General features: G+C 44.8%; 1 protein-coding gene and 1 long non-coding RNA gene across 3 annotated transcripts in view; one reads left to right on the plus strand and one right to left on the minus strand.

Annotated features, from left to right (window-relative positions):
- MAML3 (mastermind like transcriptional coactivator 3) overlaps window positions 1–20,118 on the plus strand; it is a 404,886-nt gene that overhangs the window by 52,489 nt on the left and 332,279 nt on the right. The gene's annotated exons all lie outside the window — the stretch shown is intronic.
- LOC122919174 lies at window positions 1,315–5,145 on the minus strand. The gene is made up of 3 exons (XR_006386758.1): window positions 5,111–5,145; window positions 2,292–2,386; window positions 1,315–1,784 (listed from the first exon to the last, which is right to left on the minus strand). It is a non-coding gene; the product is annotated as an uncharacterized LOC122919174 (long non-coding RNA).

Genomic DNA, 20,118 nt, shown 5'->3' on the forward strand with positions numbered 1-20,118 from the left:
GGTTGTACCAGTCATAAAAATAGCGGACACAGAATTTTGTTTAGGCTTTTAAAAACGTTTGCCCCTGGATCGTATATATGTATGTAAGAGTGAGTGTGTGTATCAGTCCTATTGCTCCAACTTGGATATAGGTTTTAAACAATTAAAGTTCTTAGCTGCGTTATCAATTCTATCCACTTAAATGTTAGAGATAGGAAAGTGAAATACACAATTCATGTCAGTTTACCTGATATTGCCTCTGGTTTTTGTGCATAAATACTTCTTTGCTTAATAACTAGGTTGATTGCACAGTAGAATCTTGTAAACAAAGACTCTATTGTGCCACATGTGGAACAGACCAAGACATCAGGGAGGCCAGGGAAGGAAAAGTAAAAATGAGTCAGAGAGTAACAGAAACAATGTAGCAGTTCATGTGGGAACTTCCTCTGTGTAGTGCAGCAATCCCCACCTACCTCCCCAAACAAAATTCAGTCGCCTTTCTCATTTTAAGAGCAAAAGGCAAGAGGGACAACAGTCTGTGTCTACTGGCTTCTATTTCTGCCCAGATCCTGAAGGCCAGGGTGTGGGTTGCTCCAGTTGTCTACAGTTTGGTTTCCCAGGTGAACAGCCTGAGACACCCCGTAGCCACATTGCCTTTTTCCCCCCCGGGGAGCTCAAGACTCCCGGCTGCAGGCTAACTCTCCCTTGAAAATGCAATCTTTAAAAAAAAAAAATGCAGTTCTTGATGCAGCTCCCTAGGGGATGTGAAAATCATGGCATTTGCAAGATTGGCCCACACCCACTTTGTTTCATTTGCATGGGTTTTCAGAACCCTTGCCAAGTCCTGGTGATGCCATCTAAAGATGAGAAGAGGGCTCTTGCTTCTCTTTTTTGTTGCTGAGCAAAGCCTGCGTGTAGTAGATGCTCAGTAAGTATTTACTGAATGAACAATTGCTTCGATACCATGTGCCGGGTTCTGCTTGGTGCTTTCCATTGAATCTTCCCAAAACAATGAAACCAAGCCCTCCATTAAGAAATCAGTGCTTGGAGAAGTTAAGCAACTCGCCCAAGGACCAGCACCTTTCATGTAACAGAGCTGGAATTGAAACCTGGGTTTGTCTAGCTCTGAAACCCTTGCCCTTTTGAGTATACTGCCCTATTATATTCTTCATCAGATAAATCAGCAGCCTTCCCACATGCAAAATAGAATCTGTCTCTGTTTGAAAAGGTGAGAACTCCCTGGACCAAGCCTGTAATAGGTACTCAGTAAATGCTGAATAGATGAGTAACTAGTGTTTATTTCTCTCTAGTCTACTACGTTGTTGTTAGTTATTGTGGGGGAAATATGAAAGATTTGAAGGTTTTCAAGACAAGGTTCTTAATCAAGGTGGGTTGACAAAATGCCAGACCAAGCAGTGACAGCTGCTTAATGCTCCCCGCCAATGCCAGCTCGGGAACATTCGGTAGAAACACAATATTGGGAATATGGAGTGATTTCTTCCATCTTGTCGAAAGCATTCGCTTCCCTCTTGTCACCAGGAAGGGCAGAAACAGTGAGCTAGGAGATGCAGTTGTGAAATTTCTGGTTTTTCAGGAATGGTCGGATAAGTGGCCAAATTTTAGCTTCTTTCCCATCATCCTTTTTACTTGGAAGATTAGTCTCTTTCTTTCTTCTGTTCTCCCTCCACCCTTTCATTCCCCTCGGTACATTCCTTCTTGCAACATCCTGTTTCCAAGAGTCTCTCCTTTAGTATTTTCTAATCCAGTAGCCTTTTCTTTAATCCCGTGTTCGACTCCTATTTTTTCTGAAAAAAAAAAACAGCCAAATGTCTCTCATCCTCCCCTTCTTTCGATCTACCTGGGTTGTACCTGCTGAACCCCCAAGGAAATGGTGACCACGTGACTGGCGTGGCGTGAACAGAAGCCAGCAGTCTTCGCCTTTTCCCTCATTGAGGCTGCTTCTGTGCGTTTGAGGATCTGAGAAAAGATGGTGAAAGACAGTGGGAGAGAGAAAAGGAGGGGGAGACAGAGGAGGGAGGGTCGTTCAGACTGAAAGAAAATTGTTTTGTTAGTAGAAGCTGCCTTGAAATAGATTCCTCTCTTGTGTTCTTGACCTGAATTTAAATTGTAGTCCATTAGTGTTTTGCACGGATGGGGAGGTGTAGGACATGCTATATTTGGTAGTTTTTGGCAGAAGGGTTTCCTGTTTCACTGTGTTTTAAAATAAAACTACATATACAAATGAATTCTTGAGGGCGTTGAGTTGTTTTAGGTTGGACACTCTTGGTGGGCAAGGCCTGGGACGTGCTTACGTAATAGCTCCGGATGGGACGAACTTGAGCCACAGCTCCTTCGTCAGCAGCAAAATTTCCAGATGAAACACAGTCTACCCCAGTAAGTGCTAAAACTTAAAACAAAACAAAACAAAATGAAAACTTCAAACACTTTGACAGAAATCATTCTTAAAATGTGTTCCACTTGCCTTTCTCTGCCAGTAGAGACGACTGGACAGAATTCAGCCCTCTTTGGCTATCTCAGTCATCAGTATGAGGGTAAATATTGTGCCTCTCTTGTGTGATGTGTCATTAAGGTCTATTAACATGTATGGAACTCATTGTCCTTCAACATGAAATGTCCCCAGACTGCGAGACTGCTGTGTACTCAGTGTTCTTTTGGAGTTTGTCTCCCCTTTTGCACGTGGTTAGCTCTAGCCTTGCTAATGCCATGTTGGTCCCTGGAGGGTGGGGAGTGGGTCTTTCCACCTCCCCTTGCCTCATACTTGACATCTCACTCACTGTGACTGGGGCATGAGATGGCAGAGATTATCAGAGGTGAAGTAAAGGAAGAACAAATAGGTTCTGAGTGCAGACCAGAGGACCCCTGGAAAGTTCTCCCTCTACACTCTAGCGTGCACACACTTGCTGATCTTCTGACTTCTCCGAAGTGTGTCTGACTGAGGTTCCGGCCTGTATTCCGGTTAGTTAAGGTTTCAAGACAAGTGAGCTGTCATTCGGTGACTCATCGTGTACTGTTTTAAGCAACTACAGAGCCTCAGAGAATAAAAGGACGTCTAATCACCTCGTTTCCTATCACGGCTGACGTCACTGTCATCGTCATCGTTGTCAACTCCATCGTATTAAGTACCCCGAGTGCATAAGTTGCCAGACAAAATGCATTACGTGGACACGATCCTTGGGGTCTAGGAGTCTGTCTTCTTTAAATAGATAACACCAAAACGGATCTAATTCAGACTGAAGTATTGATTGCGCTGTGGTCACGGACGGCAGTAGCCAGTAATCCCGAGGTACAAAGGCAGTATCCTAACCACTGAGGCCTACTGTGTGTGACAGGTGCCACTGTGTGTGTAACAGGTGCTGAGCCTACAAGCAGAAGTACTGCCCAGTGCCCCCAGGTTGGCCTAAAGGGACTGGATGCAGTGATAGAAACTTGTGAAGAGCCCCAAGCAGTGGCACGGAGCCTCATGTAAAGGGGAGAGGCGAGGAAAGAAGATGCTTGGGCCAAACCATAGTTTTTAGCAGGATGGAGGGGTAGGAGGGACCCGAGCAGGAGCATGGAGGCAGGAAGCATTCGATGGGGCAGGTCCCGGGGGTAGGTCCATGCTGCAGGCAGTGACTGCGGTGACAGAGGAGAGGAACACAGGTTCCTGAATGGCATGCTGGGGGGCTTGGAGGGCAGAGCAGAGGGACCCGGGATGGTGGAGTTTGACTGATGTATTAGGTCCCTTCTGGCGGAGGGGGAGGGTGATTAGCGAAGAGGCCTGGTTTGGGCTTAACGTAGGCCATGGCCTTGTGTCTGGATTCTGGGAGCCGGATTTGAGAAATGTTTGTGATATAAAATTCAGAAAGCTTGCGGTTGGATATAGGAGATGAGGAGAGGAAGCAGTCACAGTGGAAAGGAAGATAATGGATATGCAGCTTTGGTCTGTCTGCGGAGATGCCTGGGGGAGAACTGGCAGTTCGGTCTGAGCTCTCCGTGTGAGCTTGGAGAACGGGGGCTGGTAGTTCCACTGATTCTCCCTGGGAAAGTTGGGAAGAACAACTGAGGTTGTTGGGAACAGATAAGTTGGGAGCAAAGGTTCTTGCCGTTCAGTCAGTGTGGAATCTGATCATGGAGAGTGAAGAAAAAGGTAGATTGCATCGCAACTCTAGGGGACTCGGTGGCATTGTTTGAGAAAGGTGGGGCTCCCAATTGGGGCCCCTAGGGGCAGCTCTCAGGACAGTTGGTGGCAGCTGCACAGTCTGTGGTGAGCCGTGGGCTCAGATCCGCCCTGCTGATCGGCCTGGGTTTTGTTCTTGGCCATCTGTGGCAGGCTTCCAAACCTCCACTGGGCTGCCACTCATGGTTGGGGGCCGGGCAGGGCCAGAGAAGAGGAACTTGTTTCTCCATAAAGTGACTTTTGGCTTTGAGACAAAAGAAAACACTTTATTGCACACTTCATGACCGAGAGAGAAGCTACCAATGAGCTGAGAAGATGGAGAGAGAGACAGAGAGAGGACAGAGACAGAGGAAAGAGGGAGGAAGAGGAGGGGGATGGTTTTCAAATAGTTTGTTCAGCTTGAAACAGCATTTTCAAAAAGCACAAAGAGCCAAAAAGAAGAAAAAGTTACTTTTGTGTGGGTCCTTAATTAAGAAGTTTACACTCTGGCCACTAGCTATCTTAGGGACTCTGCCTCTTTTGAAGTGCTTTCTCTCACATCAGAGATGGGTCAGGGTGATGACTGAAGGGAGCGAGAAAGGAGCAAATTGGTTCCAAGTTTAAGGTTTTCTTAATTAGAAGGCCCGAGAGAAGATGAGTGAGGGCGATCCAAGTCTCCTGGTGTGTGGCTGGCCCCGGTCAGCAGTGGAGGCCCCCGGTTAGTTTTATTTGACTTGTGATTTTTCTTTGTTCTGCACTGAACAGACTCCTTCGCTGGTATTCAGTGAAGAGTGTGTAGCCTGAGGATGGCAATTAACTATCGCTAGGCCAGCTCTTCTTTGCACATCCCGAGATGACGTACACAATTACTCTGGCACCTCACCAGCCCTTTCAGACCTTCTCCGTGCACACAGTGGGAGGACAGGTCCATGCACAGAGAGGCCCCCGCCTTCCCACCCCCACACGCCTCCTTACCTGGATGCAGTCCTGGTGAACAGGCACGTTGCCCGCAAATAGAACTGACAGAGCACGTTAACGTCATCGGGCCTGGTGAAGCTCATTGGCAGAGAAGTTCAGAGTCTTATTTTAGACCCAGAGACTGGGGTGTGTGGATCCAGCTAGAACAGGTCTCTTCCGGCTTGGCCTCGGCTACCAGCCCTCCTCCCGTGGTTGCTGGGGCTTCAGAGGTTGGAATGTCAGGGAGAGCTTGCTGCTAACTGCAGGGTGAGCAGGACGGTCTCACTGCTGTTCAGCGGGGTAAATGGAGATGCTGACAACCCAGAGGTCGCTTGCCACCCAGCGAGCTGATACTCTGCGACCGCATTGTTGTAGTCTGCCTTCCCAGTTGCTGTCGACTGGAGTGCACTGAGGAGCTTGGTTATAAAAGACTCGGTCTCTTCCTCAGCCTCTCGTCCTTTCCCCCTTTCTTCCATACTCAGGGTTTAAAACGTGCTTATATCCCTAAAGTAGACCAAGTGCATTCCAAAGGATGTCTTGGGCTGGGTTAAGACGTTTCAATCTAGATGCTTCCTCTGCAAACAGCAGAGTTTCAAACCTTCTGGGATCAAAGCCTTAATGCAGTGATGAGTGGTACAGGTTTGATCCAGGACAACCAAATAAACAAAATATCTGAAAAGGTGAGGACTTAACTTTTGGGTTTAGGACCCTGCGGGCCACCAGAAACGACATCTTTTAAAAAAATTAAAAATTTGGACCCATGACCTAGCAAAGCTTTTTAAAAAAAATCTAATTATAAAAAATTCCCATTTGGTATGACTTTAAGGAAAACGTTTTTTAAAATAAAATTTAGTAACTAAGTACAAATGTATTATGAACCTATATAACTTGACAATAGGATATACAAATATAATTTTTAGGTATTTCAACTCAGGATTGCCTAGGAAAATGCACACGTTTCCTAAACTTGAGGGTCAAGTTGTAGATGGATAACCCCACTGCGTGGAAATCTGAGTGCATGAAAGAACAGTAATTTAAGGTTCTGCTGTCTTTGCATTTGGAGCCTGTGCCTGCCTTGATTTCACAATAATATATTGCCATAATCCCTGCTACGTCCCCTACTTGTCTCTTGTCTGCTGTCACGCTCAGCAGCTAAAATTTCTATTGCTTTCATATTGCCATCATTATTATTGACTTAGGGCTTTTAAGAGTCAGACTTTCCTCCTTTTGGGTGCCTCGGCACTAGACCCAGGCTCAGAACAAAACCAGCCTTAGGTCCCTCCTGAGCAGTGTGGAGGGCCTCTCTCCCGAGTAGGTCCGCAGCCCCCACAGAGCAGCCAGGGGTCAGGTGCAGGCTCCAGCAGTCGCCTGGGGTCCCCGGGTTTGCTGTTCCGCTGTCGATGGCCGGGCCCCTGACGGCACATATTGAAACGCAAATGACAGCAGTAATTGGCTGAGAGATAAACCCCAAAGAGCGAGTGAGCAGTGCGGCAGGGAGTTAAGTGGCTAAGTGACAATTACTGCTCTGCAGCCTCGGGGATGGCGGGCACTGGGCCGTTTGTTCTCGGTTTTAAAGGAGCAATAACACATTAATTGGAGGAGGGCTTCCAGGTTAACTTGTCTCACCCGGTTTCCCATCTGACTCCTCTTTGAGGAGTGGGAGTATGTGGCCCTGAGGACTGCTTTGTTGACTGCCTCCCTCCAACCCCAAACCTTTCCTCTTCCTCCAGCTGGATTCCGATTTTGGAATCTGACATTCTAAATTCTGCTAAATGGATAGTTGATTGAGTTTGAAACTTTTGTAGAAGCTCTCTGGCAGGAAGGAGGGACCCCTTAACCCTCAGTCTGGATTCTGGTGTCCACAGGCAGGGAAAAGCAGCACCTTCAACCAGTCCACAGGAAGTCCATTAATCTTTTTTTTTTCTTTTTTAAAGTTTTATTCCAAAAAATCAGCTGGATACAGTCGTGAGCACCAGAGATAGTCCCTGCCCCAACTGGAGCTTACTTAACAGTCTAGCTGGAAGAGAGCGCTAGGAAATAGTTGTAGCTGTGGTCTGCTGTGTCACTTGCTTTGCGTGGCGATCCTTCATAAAGAGAAACATGGGGTCCTGAGGAAGGTGGGGGAGTGGGAGGAAGGGCAAGTTGCAATCTAGCGTAGGCTGGGCCAGGCCTGCCCTGCTTTCTTCCAAAGGCCGTTTGAATGCTGTTCTGGTCATCAGCAACCACAGAGACGGTTAGCTTGGACTTGAGGCAGGCACACTAAACAAACCCACGAATCGAGAGCCCTTTCTCAGCAGAGTCTGCTTTTCTACTACAGTCAGAGTTCTCTGGGTCTAAGTACCCTTTCAGGTACCGTCTAATGGGCTCATTGTTTTTGTTCGGTTGGTTTCTTTCGGCCTAGGCAGCTTGGTCACCTTTGACGAACCATCCCCTCTGGTTTAAAGGCTTATAACAGAACCCTTACCTCATGCAGAGAACTGGCCATTTCAAGGAAATGTCTGCTTTAGGACGTGTTTCTGCAGAATGGCCCACACCTATGTAAAAGAGCGAAGTGATGAAAAGGAAAAGGCAGACCCTTGGTAGTGGCAGGCAAGAGTGCTGCCCTTCTCTTGCCTGGTGTTGGAAGACTTTGGGAAACGGTCAGCTCCCAGTAAACGCCAGCCCGGCTGCAGGTTGTCAAGGTGGACTAAGCAAGTTCTCTGGGGCTCGGCTGTGAAATGTCGTCTCTGTGGTGCTTCCTGGTGTGCACACTTCACGAACTCACCGGGCAGAGGGGGAGATGTGGCCTTGTCTAATTAGAAAGGCCTTTCAGTCCAGCCTCTGAAGAAAGCTAAGATGAGAATTTGTGAAATCACTAGAGAGCTATAGACTCTCCAAAAGATGAATCAGTTGTTCCTTTAAATAAACCTTTGCTACACTGGATTTACCATGGCCCTTAGTACGGCTGTCTATGAGCACTTAGAACAGTGCCTGGAATACAGTAAGCGCTAATTAAACATCCTTTGTTGTTGTCACTGCTGTGTTGTTGTTATTCGCGTTCCATACCTTTCATGTCTTTAGTATGAATCACAAGAGTAATAACAACATTCTGACATTCCATAAACACCAGGCAGGGCCTGGGCAGCCCAAGAATCAGTCCCACTTGGGTTCATTTTACTTTTTCATTGTTAGATGTACCGTGCAGGGAAAATGAGCTACATAGAAAGGATTCTGTAAAATGTCTATCTAAAGATCAAAACCAAACAATAATACCACAAAAGCAAGCAGCAAATTATTTGGATACAAAGTTGGTTCATCAGTCTTGGAACAGAAGGGTGAGGGCAAATACAGAAGGTCAGTATTTGCTTCTTAGGGGAACCTGTGCACCTATTAGGTCAGCAAAAATTGCATTGAATTTGGAGAAAAATATATTTTTGAAAGATTTTATTTACTTATTTGAGAGAGTAAGAGAATGAAAGCAAGCGAGGTGAGGGACAGAGGGAGAAGCAGGCTCCCACTGAGCAGGGAGCCCAATGCAATGGGAGTCAATCCCAGGACCCTGGGATCATGACCTGAGCCGAAGGCAGATGCTTCACTGAGTGAGCCTCCCAGGCGCCAAGATGCACATATAGCAAAATCCACTCTTTTTGGTATACTGCTGTAGATTTCGGCAAATGCACAGAGTCCTGAAACTACCACTACAATCAAGATATAGAACAATTTCATTACTCCACCTCCAAAGAAAATCTCCTCATGTTACCTCTTTGTAGGCAAACCCTCCGTCTTCCTTTAATCCCTAGCAACCATTGATCTGCTCTCCATCCCTATGGTTTTGCCTCTTCCAGGACGTCATGTGAATGTGATCATAGAGTACGTAGACTTTGAATCTGACTTCTTCACCTAGCATGATGGATCTGAGGTTCATTCATGTTGTTGCATGTATCAATAAGAAGCATATTTTTAACTCATAAATCATTGAATTCTAGAGCTGGGTGGAATCTTAAAAATATTGGAGCCAAAAAAAAAAAGTTGGGGCCAAACACTCATTTTTCAGGTGAAGAAACAGAGAATCCTAGGGTGAAATGACTTACCCAAGGTCATGAAGCTAATTAAAGAAGGAACATGAACTTGGAATTCCCTGCTATTAATCTGGGCACCATCTGTCCAATCATACTGCAGTTAAGAGGAATGTGTAGCTGATTGTTAAGGGGAATCTCTGTTCTTATTTTTGGTCAAAATTTGATCAAGCAAACTGAGCCTTACTTAAGATAACAATTTTGGAAGGAGTGGATTTCTAGGAGGTACAATTTTTTTGCAAAGTCTCTAAATGCATTTTTGTGTGTGTGTGGCACATCTGTAACTTTGCTGGCATCTGTTATAGATATGGTTTGATTATGGAGCTTAACCTGAAGGCCTATTGTTTATTTTGTGTTTACAATAAGTTCTTTTTGATACCTAACTTATAGGAGTATTCTGAATATTACTACCTTACTTTTAGTTGACATTTTAAATATCAATGTGTTTTTAGTTGGCTTATTCTACAGCACACAGATTGTGGATCCAGATTGGGATCAAGAATTACTGGATGCCTGGGTGGCTCAGTTGGTTGAGCAGCTGCCTTTGGCTCAGGTCATGATCCCAGCGTCCTGGGATCGAGTCCCACATCGGGCTCCTTGCTCGGCAGGGAGCCTGCTTCTCCCTCTGCCTCTGCCTGCCTCTCTGCCTGCCTGTGCTCGCTCTCTCTCCCTCTCTCTCTGACAAATAAATAAATAAAATCTTTAAAAAAAAAAAAAAGAATTACTGATTGTTGGGGCACCAATGTGGATCAGTTGGTTAAGGTTCTGACTCTTGAGCTCAGGGTTGTGAGTTCAAACCCGGTGTTGGGCCCAACCCTGGGTGTGGCGCCTACTTAAAACAAAACAAATAAAACAAAAAACGACTGATTGCTTAGTTCATTTGTTAAATAATTATTTGTGGAAATTTAGCCACAGGGAAAGCCCTGAACTATGGGAGATATAGTTAAGGCCCTGTTTTTAAGAAGTTTACATTTGAATAGTACTATCAAATGGGATACAAAAGACTCTAATTCACATTAGTTCTTTTGAGTACACTTAAGGTCTTGCTGAGCAGCTAAAGATAGAAATTGTAATGCAAACTTTCTTTCCCCAAGAAGTTTATAAATACCAAAGAGAGGTACAAACAGAGTGCCATTAGAAATGCTGGGGGTTTTTTGGTTGGAACCAGTTGGAATATGATTTAGAGGAAGGGTGAAATGAGGAATATGAGGAATGTGATTTAAAGCACCCAGGATTTTGTGCACAGGAGGGACAAACTCAGAGCTGATAGCAAGTTTATCTGGTGCCACCAAATAGGATAGATGAGAGAGCAAAGACCGAGTTTGCTAGGAAATGCATGAGTCTGGGTAGAAATGAGGACAACCCAAACCATGGGACAGTGGGAATGGAAGGGAGAGGTGTTTGAGAGATAGAACTAACTGGACGGAAGATGGAGCGTTCAAAGATTATGAGATTGGGCCCTGAATGATTGGGTGAGCGTCTCTGATATGATGGAGTAATTGGGGTTTGTATGAAAGAAGAGGGTTAGGTGGTAAGTGGATGAAGGAGAATGTAGTGAGGGAGGAGGGAAAGAGCTTTCACCCTTTGACCCGGTCAATTTTGTGTGAACAATTTTGTATATGTGCGAACCTGTTAATAAATATTTATGGTTGTTACTCATTTCCAGAAGGCTAAATAATTACCACTTTCCTTGAGTCGAGAAGACTGTTTTCTTTTTAAGATTTTATTTATTTTTTTAAGATTTATTTATTTATGACAAAGAGAGAGCGAGAGAGGGAACGCAAGCAAGCACAGGGGAGCTGGAGAGGGAGAAGTAGTCTCCCCGTTGAGCAGGGAGCCTGATATAGGGCTCGGGCTCAATCCCAGAATGCTGGGATCATGACCTGAGCTGAAGGCAGACCCTGAATGACTGAGCCACCCCGGTGCCACAAGAAGTTGGGTCTTTGTCCTGAAGAGTTGATAGCAGAGGTAGTCATGACTCAACAATTACTTTGACACTTTTTCCCACCTATGGTATGACTCTTAAAATGCTTGAAGTTTTAGCTCTTACCCATTGCAAGATTCTTGTCTGGATAGAGGGTCACCCTTTGCAGAAGCATCAGTGAAATACAGGTGGAGATGTTTTCCCACACTGCGATCAACCCTGGCTTTGAAACTTTCTACTGTGTTTCCGGTCTTCTAGGCACACAACCTTAAAGCTGTCTTAATGTATGTTTCTTTATCTCCTGACTAGGGTTTGCACTTTTCAGAATGATGACTTAAGGCCTGTATTCCATACTGTGTAAACTGTCTCTTTCACTACTCACAGTGCCTCTTCTTAAGCCTATATTAAGACAACTTCAAGGTAAAGTTGTGTGCCTAGAAGACTGGAAACAAAGTAAATAGAAGTTTCAAAGCCAGGGTTGATCGCAGCGTGGGAAAACATCTCCACCTACACTTTTACGGATACTTCTGCAAAGGGTAACCCTATATCCAAGAGAAGAATCTTGCAATAGGTAAGAAAAGCTAAAACTTTACTTTTCGTAGCCTTTAAAAGCTTAGAAAGCCCCAAATGATTGCAGAAAATGAAATTACCTGTGGCAGCATTATTTACAATAGTAAAAAACTAAAAACGGCACAGATCCCCAAATAACAGAATGTTAAGCCAAATATTGCTTAATGGGATATTTTCTTTGGGTTAGAATGGGATGCCTTGACAAGGATGAGTATTTAAAGTGATAATCAGTGGCAAGATGTATAAGATAGCTCAGACCCTTTGCTGACAGCTAGAGAACATGACTTCTGTGAAACAGGTTAGAGTCTCACACAAGAAGTGCAAGTTTATAATACAGGGAAGGGATCAGCAGAAGAGTCTCTTGTGTGTTTTCATTCTTTTTCCTAAGTGAGTCAAATGTGGAGGCACAGTCAAAAAAATTTTTCTAGTTCGCCATTCATTAGTATGCCATGCCCCTCTTTCTCTTCTTTATGGGGCTCAGACCCAATTTATTTTTACTACATATTCACGGGATAGAGTTGTGTTGATGAATTAACCATGTCTGTGAGAGTCGGAAAGCTGGCATTGAGTTCCGCGTCTGCCACACCTATAAGACCTGAAGCCAGTCATAATACACAATTATGGTATTTGAAATGTCCTGGTCTTCTCTGTTCTTGAGTGCTGAGAAGGCCATTGAAAGAAACAGGTAGAAGTTCTTTGAAGCATTCTGACAACTAGATAGTGCGCTGTTTAATTCCACTGTGAGATGAAGGAAAAGAAATTGACACCGGAGCTGAACTGATGAGAGTCTGGGTCAGTAAATGTGCGTTTATCAAAGTGGCATTCAAGAAAGTAAAGTTGCTGTGGGCAGCAAAGGGACAGGGTCTTCTGGCCACACTTGTGAGGCAGAGCCCAAGGGGATGAGCAGAGCTACCTGTGAAGACCAACTCTTCCCAGCTTAGAGTGACTTTGGACACATGACTGAAGCTTTTAATGTTTTATGCATGTGCGGAGAGATGTTCTCAAATCGGAAAACAAACACGCATGGAGGGCCTCTAAGAGCCACTACTTAGATTCAGAAAAGATTTGCGCTGGAGCCAAGAAAAGAAGGCATCCTGGTGAAATGGAAAGTTTATGTGAATTCAGTTAGGGCCAGAATTTCCTTTAGTCAAGTAAACTGTGACCAGCAGTAGTTAAAGGAGGAAGCATAAGTTTTGACTGGCAAGATGTTAGAGGTCAAAGCAGCAATCTGTGGGACAAATGGCCACAGATACAAAGCAGTTAAAAAGGATGGTTTTTAGGACCCTGGAGCTAGAGTCTCTGGGAAGATGTGACCCTAAAGGAAGACACCAGCTACACCCAGCAGGTAGGATGTCGGGTGTTTCTAAACAGAACGGGTGCCTCCATCTTTATTCTGAAACCGTGTCCTAAATGAAAACGGCAAGGGTCATTTGGGTGAAGCCTGAGCGTGTGAGAGAGACTAGGAAAGACATCAGAAGTATTTTCGGAGTTCCGAGTTTCATGTCTCCGGCTTTGGCCGAGCAGCTCGAAAAGCATGACTTGTGTACAGGCACAGGGAGAGCAGGAGTGAGTAAAAAGTGGGAGGAACCCATACAGGGACCTAGCTCTTGTTTTCCTTTTTTGGACAGAGTCAGACAGGGGCCAAGTAGAGAACTCTTCCGCCTTATGACTGAGGACTGATAGCCATTGTGTGTGCACGGTGTGACTCAGGTGACCCGGGGTAGGGAATGAAGTCATGGCCTCCTGAGTTTTAAAAGGGTGCCCTCGGGCCCTGGCTCTGTCCCCCGTGAAACTGATCCACACCAGGGGCGCCCTTTGAAGTTCCTGGCTGCCCCACTGGGGCTAGCCCTGTGGCTGCAAAGCAAGATGAGTGACTGGTCCCAAATATTTAACTCCCCATTACCTGTTTGTGAAAAGCTTGGGAAGACCTAAGCAAAGAAAACCCCCAAACAGGCGAGACGACAGCTCGGTAGACCTTTTGGTGTCTCCGTGCTATAGCTGGTAGGTCAACACGTCCTGATTTTCCGAGCTTGTTCACAGTCTGCTAAAATCTTCGTTGTGGTCCTGGGAGCAGATACGGCGATGCAGAAAGCCTTCAAGGGCACTTTCCGGGGAGCATTTCCTAATGATCACCCAGCAACTGAGCCTCAGTAGCAAGAAGAGTCCCCCAACACTAAACCATGTGAACTAGCCTCTTTCGAAAAATAGTATTTTCTAAGGTTGCTGTTAAGCTGCTAATTGTAAGAAAAAACAAACAAAACTATAGCATTTTAAATATTATACATTTGTACTTTTCCTGTCTAATGATAAAAATTTGACCACAAATATGTTCAGGCCATGTTTTAGTCCTCAAAGTAGATTAAAGGATTCTCTTTCTCTGGAAAAACCAGTTTTGTTTATGGGGTCCAAAAATAGTTGCTAAAACTTCCTCTCTCTCTCTCTCTTTTTGTTTTGTTTATGAATCTTTTTCATTTTGGAGGTCAGGAAATAAATGCTGGCTTAAGGTCATGCTTCCTAGTAACTTGTGAAAACTGGAATATTGGGAACAAGGCGTCTGAGCTTAAAGACAAAATGTCAGCAACACAGTGTTCATTGCCTGGACGTTCATGCTCATCGCATTGCTCATAGGACAGCAAATCATGAAAAATCATTGAGAAAAATTTTGTAAGTAAGTAAAACATTTAAATGATGGTGACAAGACATGTAAACATGGCTTTAAAGTTGTATGTGCCACGGAAGGGTAAACATCTGAGTAGTCATTGACCTTTGCTTGTTCCATAATTCATATTTTCAGTAAGAGTCTGGTGAGGTTTCTCTTAAGTGCATATTATAGATAAGAGTAGTCATTCATTCATTCAGTATTACGTGCACATGATGGTGACATATCATACATTTTATAACTTCTGGAGAGAACGTGAATCAGGGAGATGGGTTTGGTCGTTCTCTGCTGGCTGCAAGGTTAACAGTGAGTTGTACCTGATAGTCCCAGAACTGAGTTCCACTATCAGCAGGTTGTTTTTTATTTTTAAATCTAGGGTGTTTCTTTTGCCACTGGGCTTCTTTGAAGCCCGCAGGAGCCAGTGTGTGGGAGAGAAGTCAGGCCTGGAGGAGGAGTGGAGTGGGCCAAATGCCTACTGACGGCCTGGGAGCGGGGGCGTTGGGAAGGCACACTGATTTTAAAACAAAACAAAAACCCCAGACCCTGCCGCTGACAAAACATCATTTGGTTATTGCGGGGAACCTTCTGGTAAAACGGAGTGAGGTAAAACTAAAGAATATCTGGGGTTTCCAGGGAGGTGGATGGCAGCCCTGTGGCATGACTTTGGCGGACAAATGTGCGTATTCGACAAAGCACACGATTCAGGAAGGTCTCAAGTGTCAGGTCCCAGGAGTGCAAATGACATTGACGCAGACAAGGGGCATAGTCATCAGTATTCCTTCCTGTTTTTGTGAGTACTTAAGATTCTATCTTAGACAGAGGTAACCCCTAAATCTGGCCCAGAGCAAGAAGGATGAAGGTGTATTGAAGTGGCAGGTAGCGGGAGGGCTCTTTGATTCAGATGTGACTTTTGGAGCGTGAGTTACATGGATGAAAGTGGTAGTCGGTGTTTTCTTCCCATCCTTAAGAAGAATGGGCAATATGGGGGAAAACAGGAGAAATGCTTTTTTACTGCTAAGGCTTCTTTCTGAAGGTAGCCTGGGATGTAGTGGAAAGAGACACACATGAGTTTTAGTTTCAGTTTACTAACGAGGTTGTTTTGGAAAATCACTTAGCAATGCCGAGCTTTGGTTTCTCCTTCTATAAAATGGGGGTGATAATTTCTGACCTTCTCCTCTCCTAGCTTTGTTGTGAATACAAAATGAAATTGTTCCTAGAACGAATGGTAAGCAAGTATAACACATGCAAGATGATTGTTGTTAAAACATAATAGTAGGGGGTGCCTGGGTGGCTCAGTGGGTTAAAGCCTCTGCCTTCGGCTCAGGTCATGATCCCAGGGTCCTGGGATCCAGCCTGCATCGGGCTCTCTGCTCCTCGGGGAGCTTGTTTCCTCCTCTCTCTCTCTCTCTGCCTACTTGTGATTTCTCTCTGTCAAAAAAAAAAAAAATCTAAAAACAATAGTAGCATATCTCGTGTTTCTAGTGTTGTTGGCTAGCCTCACCTGTTTTCAGAGATTGCCTGCAACACAGAGCCTCAGGAGTTCCAACTGACTTGTAAACAGAACCTTTTTCCCAGCTGTTGGTGTGAGGCAAGCCCCCGTGAGGCCCAGGAGTCTTATTCTGGTCTCCAGCCTTAGGGTGCACTTGTAACAGTTTTCACAAGTTGCAAGGTCAGTTTCTCTTTATTTTTATTTTTTTAAGATTTTAAGTAATCTCTACACCCAGTGTGGGGCTTGAACTCACAACTCCAAGATCAAGAGCTGCACGCTCTATCGACTGAGCCAGCCAGGCCAGCCAGGCGCCCCTCAGCTTCTTTTTTTTTTTTTTTTTAAAAATCCCCAAGTGGTTTCTTTATGTTCTGGGGAAAGCCTGGTGGGTGTTGCTTCCTTTGAACCTTCATCTCCTGATTTCATTGAGACGGATTTCACCTGTGAGCTTAGAGTCCTGGCCCGTGGACTCCCAGGGCTTTCCTAATGCAGGCTTGTCTCCATTCCGGCTGCACCGACCCTGAGCAGAACCCCACGTGAGGCCCAGGCAGCTACAGGTAAGGAGGAAAGGACACTGGGAGGCAAGTGGGAATACACCATCGCTTACATCCCTTTGGGGCGACTCCCGTGCTAGGGGCCCAGTTCCCTCTCAGAGCGGACATGCTGCTTTGCCCCGTCTGTATGGTTTGTCTCTGGCTTGCTTGAAATTAGACCAGGCCTGAAAAATGAGAGGGAACGATTGCACTTTGAGAACATATGGAGATGACCAAACTCGCCCCACTTGGGCCCCCAGGCAGCATAAACTTGCCCGGCTCGTTGTGAACAGCAGTGTGTAATAAAACATTCTTTCCTTGAACCCTTTTGACTGGGAGGGAGGCAGGAGGGGAGAACACAGCAGGAATTCTTTTCAGCTGCTTCCTACTCTGCTGCTTACATGGCTCAGCAGATCTTATTGGGCGGCTACTGTGTGTGAGAGAGACGGAGACAGAGCGTGTGTTTTATGCAGGAGGCTGATTAGCTTGGGCCCCGGTTTTGTTGTCATTGGTGGTGCTACAGATCCCATTTTATGTTTACTGCCCCTTGACATTTCTTAAAAGGGGTCTTCAAAGCAGAAAGTCCTATTCTGAAGACAGGTTTCGGGGCAGTAAAGTTGACAGGGTTTAACATGGGGAAAGTAAATCTAATAGAAAAAGAAAGCAGGATAAACAACTCCAGCTCCGATCCACAAAGGTCTTTGATGGGAAAGGAAGGCCCTGTTTGTGAAGATGTAGGGGCAGGCGTTCACTGTTCACATGCTTCTGTGTCTTACCTTCCCGCGCGGTGACCACAGCATTTGTAGCAGGGGCGAAATACCAAAGCCATTCGATGACACGGGCCAATAAGATTCCAGTGTTTGTTTACTAATGGGATTTCAAAATTCCTTGTCTGCACCTCCCCATCTGCTTTCTCCCTTGGCTCTCCCAATATAAGTGCCCTTCCCTTCTGCAGCCGACCAATGCCTGCATATTTAGTAAAATTTGCATTTTACTAGTGAACTTGAAACTGACATGTAGCAAGGGCAGTAGCTAAAAAGTTTTATTTCAGTGAACACTTAGTGATGGTAACTAAGGAGACTGTCCTTGCCTTCTCATCTTTGGGCATGTCGTTTCCCAGTGATCTCACAGTGAGGCGGTGAGGATTTTGCTGGTGGGACTTTAATATGAGTGTGTTGTGGATGTATGTTTATACTTGTGCTCAGGTACGAATGTTTAGGTAGGTTTTCATTTTTTTGATGTGTTTAATGTTATGACAAAAGTCATTTTTTTATACCCACGCGTCTTCATAAACAGAATTCCAGGGGCAAAAAAATTCTAGGCCAAACTCTGAAATATTTTTAAAAGGTAGAAGTGATGGTGTCATAACCACAGATAGGAAAACAAAAAGAAAGGAGAGGTAGCGGGTGTAATGGAATCCATGTATTGTAACATACTCCTTTCAAAAGTAAGGCATGCAAGAGAAAAGAGCCCACCTAGCAGCTCATGGATTTTTACATTTAATGATAGATAAATATTTGGTGTGTTTAATAATTAGCAACATACTTCCTTTTTCCTCTCTAGAAGACTGGGCAGAAATTCTTTTTACAAAGAAGCAAATGAAAAGATCATGTGGGGTTTTGCCTTGTAGGGACTAGATCAGCAGCAGGTATGCGGCTCCCAGTGGAATTGGGGTCTGGGGCTAGAGCAGCTGTCACTTTGAGCCTCTTACCATTTTCCACACTAGCCAGGTGGGCTTCTGCAGAGTAAAACCTGAACAACGGAAGATTTCCGTGTATTTTTATTGAGTCCATGTGGAGTGCTCACTATCTGCAATTTTAGATTTTAGGCTTTTTAAGCAGTGCTCTGCAAACTGCCCGCAATGGAAGACCAGTATCGTCCTCTCCTTCCATTTCCGGTCCACTGTGTGCTGACACATTTACAAAATACAGTAAAAATAAATTACTACAAGAGTGATCACCTGCTTGGATGTTCCTTCAATTACAAAATGCTGTAAAGGCTTCTAACTGTGCCCTTTTAAAGGCCGTAGTTATCCTGTGGGTGTGGAAAATGATCAGTTTGGGGATGAACGCAGGGCTGGGGAACCATACTTGGAGGAACACTCTTCTCCAGCACATTTTGACCCACGACCAGTGCTTCTGTGTGTGGTGGTTACAGGAGGGAAAGAGCTAAAGAAGAGATATTTCAGCCGTTTGTCATTTCGGCAAGCATTTCTGTGCTAGCTCCTTCTAGTTCCTTCATTAGTCCTTGCCTTCCGTTCTTTATATTATGTACCTTCAGGTTAATTACACATGTCTTAACTTCCCGTTTCCTGCAAATTAACCTTTACTTCAAAAATGTAAGTGATTATATGTGCTTCTTTTCTCCAAAATTAACTACCGCACACTGTGGTATTCTTTGTTTGGGGAGTAGCATATTGGTTTTTCTTTTTTTTCTTAAATACATTTGAAATGAATCCAAACACCTGTCTTGCATTTTGTAAACATGTATTTTGGAGTGCGTTACAGCTTCCGTGATGCCATACGTTTTATAGGTCAGTCTGAGACATTTATATAACAATTAAGAAAAGGAATATTCTTCTAACTTCTTTTCTTTGGCTTTGAATGCCTATAAACAAGGCAGGCAATAGGAAGAAGGTTTTGGGATTGGTAATTTGGAATTCACTCTTCAGTCTGGGGTCATCTGGGAAATAGCAACTCCTTTCTTAATGTGTGTCTAAACCTTGACTACACAGATTTTAGGGACTCAGAGGACACTTTCTTTTGAAGGTTGGGGGGTGTTTACTCGTTAGTTTTCCAATAAAAAGAGTAAAAATATAAGATACGTAGAGCTACTATTTGCTTCTTACATTTTCTGCATTCACTCATGAATCTAATTTCCCCCCCATCCTTCCTTTCTTAAAGGCAGTTGACCATTGTCCTGAAGAGGTTGCCCTTCTTTTTGGAAAGTGAGGCAGAGGTTTCCTCAACACTGGTGAGCCCCAGACCAGACCGAACCCTGAAAACTTGATCTCGGTCTTGCCGGGGTTTCTTGGTGAAGACAAGGGATCTTTCATGATATTCAGAAGCCAGAGCTCCCATATCTGGATGATCGTATCCTTGGGTTTTTCATATGTCATTGTGGACATAGCTCAGGAAATTAGCACCCACCCAGACCTTTCTCTTTCTCTCCCCTCCCTATCTTTCCTCCTCCTGACAATGGTCATTAGGATCTGGGAGTGGAAATCCCCGCTCTGTCTCCTTTCCTTTCTAGTCCCCTGGATGGGCCCCAATGAATTTGTGCTGAGTTGGGAGCTTCCCTTCCCTTAGAGCCCAGCACAAAGCAGTTCCTGTCATCCTGGCCGTGGATGCCAGAGACAAAGCTTAATTTATTTGACTCTGTGGCTCTCTTTTCATTTTTATGCCCTTCTTGTCCATTCTTGCTCTAGTCCTCCTTTCTTTGAATCTTTAGTTGTCCATCTTTTAAATTTTCCTCTAAAGGCACAAATAGCTCCTCAAGCACAGGCGGGCTTCAGGACCACACGACATGGTCTTCTAACAGCAAAGTTCAGAATGGCCACCCTCCTCACCACAGCATGGCCGGTATTCTACTAACAGCCGCTGAGCTCTTGTAGCTTTCCTCCAAGGCTTGTGTGGAAAGCTTCGAAGTGTAATAAAAAACAGTAATGATTTTAAAAGAGTCCTATTTTTCTTTATGGTTCTACCATTTCTCCACTAAAGTAGGGGTCATAAGGCTCATGCTTATTAACATGTTGATAAAATTAGAAATGATTGGTGCGGGAGTGGGTTTTCAGGCCTCT

This window comes from Neovison vison, chromosome 11 (genome assembly GCF_020171115.1).
Source record: "Neovison vison isolate M4711 chromosome 11, ASM_NN_V1, whole genome shotgun sequence".
In the NCBI taxonomy this organism is placed as follows: domain Eukaryota; kingdom Metazoa; phylum Chordata; class Mammalia; order Carnivora; family Mustelidae; genus Neogale; species Neogale vison.